This window comes from Capsicum annuum, chromosome 10 (assembly GCF_002878395.1).
Source record: "Capsicum annuum cultivar UCD-10X-F1 chromosome 10, UCD10Xv1.1, whole genome shotgun sequence".
NCBI lineage: Eukaryota > Viridiplantae > Streptophyta > Magnoliopsida > Solanales > Solanaceae > Capsicum > Capsicum annuum.
The window spans coordinates 56,406,284-56,410,333 of record NC_061120.1 but is presented as its reverse complement, the minus strand read 5'-3'; the positions used below and the strand labels follow the sequence as shown (position 1 = coordinate 56,410,333).

General features: G+C 34.9%; 1 non-coding gene across 1 annotated transcript; it reads left to right on the top strand.

The window, feature by feature from the left end:
• The first annotated feature begins 1,222 nt into the window (after positions 1-1,222).
• On the top strand, positions 1,223-1,329 carry LOC124888221. Its single transcript, XR_007046353.1, has one exon. It is a non-coding gene; the product is annotated as a small nucleolar RNA R71 (small nucleolar RNA).
• Positions 1,330-4,050: the final 2,721 nt, after the last annotated feature.

Below are 4,050 nucleotides of genomic sequence, written 5' to 3'. Positions count from 1 at the left end.
CATAGTGAAACTACCCTAATCTATAAGATTTGTGGGAAATTTATTTTGAATCTTAGATGTGCACTCTTGAGTAAGTGAAACTGTAGCATTCTCGGTCAACCTGTTCTTATTTGAAACTATATCCTTCAAATATTTTTTATATGTTGGCACACTTTTCAAAATGTCAAGAAGAAGAAGATTTACTTGAACCTTCTTCAGAAGATCTAGAAACTTTTTGTAACTCGCCTACTCTTGATGCTTTTTTACCCTTTGAGAAAAGGGTAAAGGGAGAGTCTTATTGTCCACATGAATTTCTTCACTTTCCATTTTTCTCTTGATTTTTTTCTCGGCATTGTCTTTGGTATTGTCATCAATAATTATGGGACTTGCCTACTCCTAAACTGTCTTATTAGTTTGCAGCCCGCTCCTTGTTATGACTACATTTACCTCCTTGGGATTTTTCTCTATATCTCTAGGTAATGCTCCTTGAGGTCTTGTATTCTGTGCCCCCACAGTTTGACCCAACTGCAACTGTAGTTTTCTCATAAGCAATTGTTGAATCTTTAACTTGGCTGCAAACTGTGCCTATTGAGTTTTAATGTCAGCTGCAAATTGCACCTGTTGAGCCGTAAACTGCTTTATCACTTTCTCCATATTGCTAAATTGAATTATCACCTGAGTATTCTGAGCTAGCTGTGGATTTGGTTGTACTTGTCTCTTGTACTAATTTGCATTCTGCACCGAATTTCTATCCCATAAGAAATTAGAATGGTTCCTCCAGTTGGGATTATAAGTATTACCAAAATTTTATTGTCCCTGCCGATATGCATTCCCCACATAGCTGACAGAATCTGGATTAGCTGTACAAGCATCAGTTGTGTGCTCACTACTTCCACAAACCTCACACCAAGAATTCACCTGTTGGACTGCATTTACTGTGGTTGTTGGTTGTGTAACACAAAACTTTATGATATTAAGCTGAGTAATCCTATAATTTTGTGTGGCTGCAATCTGTGCCTGTAACGCAGTGAACTGATCTACCTCCAATACCCCTACAATTGTTTTAGCAGTACTAATTGAGTCTGCATGCCAGTCAGGGTCCCCTTATGAAATCCAATTCAACAGTGTGTACAATTCTTCATTTGTCTTCTCAAGAACCTATCCACCTAATGATGAATGCAAGATAATCTTCGTATTTTGCTCCAATCCTTCTATGTGAGTATGCACAAAAACATAATTGGATTGATGATGATGAGGGAAATTACTGAGTATACCCTTAAATGTCTCCCAAGCTTAGTAGAGATTCTCTCTATTATTCTATCTAAAACTCAAGATTTCACTCCTCAAGCTTACTGTCTTCCCAGATGGAAAAAACTAAATTAGGAACTTTTAAGATAGATCTTCCCATGAAGTGATGGGGAGTGGTCGTTCATCTTGTAACCACCTTTTTGCTTCCCTAGTTAAGGAGAAATAGAAGTGTCAATTTGACGTAGTCAAAATTTATCCCTTCAGGAATCTATGTATCGCTGATTTCTAAGAAGGTCTGTATATGTTGCTACAGATCTTCATATAAAAGGCCATGAAAATGTCCCGTTGAATTCAACAATTGCACCAAATTCTACTTCAATTCAAATAGACTTTCTGGTTTAAGCTTCAAAATATTGTTCATCACATGGTTCGTGAGTGGGATTGCCACCTCATGAATAGGTCTAGCAGGTTATTGAGAAGGAATAACTAGAATAGTAGGAATGAGCTAAGGTGGAACATTCCCAGCATTTGGAACAACTAGTTTATTTTGTTGTTCAGCCATTCTTCGCCTTTGTTGAAAGATTTTCTCTGGTTCTGAAAAAGGCTCTACCAGTTCTTTATCTCTCGCCAGTCCGAGATTCAGCTAATCCTGCAAAAATTCAGCCACTAAGATCAAGTTGTTAACACCTAAACTTAATATCAAAAAACTAAAATTTAGCAATTTACTAATTATATTAGTCCCTGGCAACAGTTCCAAAAACTTGTTGCGACTCCGACCCATACGCAAGTGCACGTGATCGTTCAAGTAGTATTGTGATTTAGACAATCAAATATTATTCCTATGAGGACTAAACAAATAGAAATTTAACCAACTTTTAGTTTCAAACTTTGAGTATTAGGTGTTGTATAGTATCAAGATGATTTTAAAGTTTAGAATAAAAATGTATATTACTAAACAAGAAATAATATTTTATGACTAAAGCAAAAAGAGCTATGGTTGTAAACAGTTATGATAAGAATTTCAAGGTTGATGATTATTGAACAATCATACAAATCTATATTCTTATAGTGTTTTAATTTTCTAACGGGTTGTTTGTTCGCAAGGTTTAGGCAACTATCTTGATCTCCCGACCTAAAATATTTTATATTCAATATTTCATCTACAATTCCCGTAGAGATACAAAAATTCTTCTAGATTCATTAAGTAGTTTTCTTCCAATTGAACCAAACAAGGCTTCTAGGTATATCCCTATCCTCCATGCTAATTCAAATCCCATATTTTATAAAAAGATAAGAACCTTGCTCCTTAATTTCTTCGTTCTAATCTGCTATTCTCCTCCCAGATTTACATAGAAATAATAATTTATTCTAATGGCGCTCATGCATTAAAATAGTAAGTGCAAGAAATTAAGAAAAACCTAGGTGATAATCCAAAAAGAAACTACTATAAAAAATATGAAAGAGTAATCATGTTATTGACCTTAACCCTAGAAGAAGGGTATTTAGCCACTCATGTTTGAATTAAACATCAAAATAAGTAATTCATCATACCCAAAATTAATCCTGAAGTAAATAAGTTTAAAAGAAATAATAAGAACCCTAAAATAAGAATTCTATGCTTTTCTGCCGCTACTATGCTTGACAAATAAGTGTATGGAATTGTGATCACATGTTTCTTTCATACTTGGAAAAATTTCACCAGATCTAAAAGCATGATGCAATGCATCTCTAATCGTGTTGATCCAACCAACGCACCACGTCAACATTGTATTTCCACATTGGAAGTCATCTTTGAAAATCAAACTATGTCAAAATGTTCACCACTCAACGTGACACATTGACATTGCATTGTGTCCCTGGAATTTGCTCCTCACAATTTTGCTAAGTGTTAAAGTTAAAAGCATCGATGTGACACGTTGACATCGCGTCGATGCACTAGAAGTTGCACTCGTAGAATTCTCTATGGCATAAAACTTTTGCATCAATGTGATGCACTAATATCGCGTCGACGCACTACAAATTATTCTTCAGCACAAATCTTACCAGTCGACGCGACGCATTGAGATCACGTCATGTCACTAGAATTTTTCTCCAGTTCTTTTTGTTCATCTCGTTATTCCTCAGCTCTTTTCTTTTCACTTTACTCTCGTGTATCTCGATATGTTTTTGACTTTGATCTACTTGATCTTCCGTCTCTTCATTATATTCATCCAAATTTTTTCAAAATCCATGAGAAATTAATCATTTATTTCTAATCGTGTTAGTTATCCATGAAACATAATTTAACTCATACTTCAATATAATTAGCACACTTTTTATTCTCAAAACAAGTCTAAATATGGGTAAATAGTAGTGTTTGGCTATATAAATATGCCCAAGATCATTGTTGGTATGGGAAATTCTTTTATTAGACAACTTGATAGTGTGATGATATTTTAAACTCTGGGAGGATCCTTGCTAGTGTTGAGGATAGGTCTACCTTATTTAAGAAGATTTAGAGTCACTAGTTTTAGGACAAGGGACTTTAAGTCATCCATAATTAGGTACTGAAGGGTGAGTCAATGAGGGCTATAATAAATTATGAGGGTATTTAGTGATATGATGATCGTATTTCAGTTCTGAGGGTAGAAGACATGATTTGACAGATATAATGTAAGGCTCATAGGCCTATATGGCTTATTCACCTGGGAAAGCTAAGATGTATAAGGATTTGAGAAAGTATTAGTGGCAGAGTGGCATGATGTGAGATATAACAAACTTTGTATCTTGTTGTCTACTTTTTCAGTAGGTGAAGGCCAAGTATTAGAGGCTTACTGTCCTATT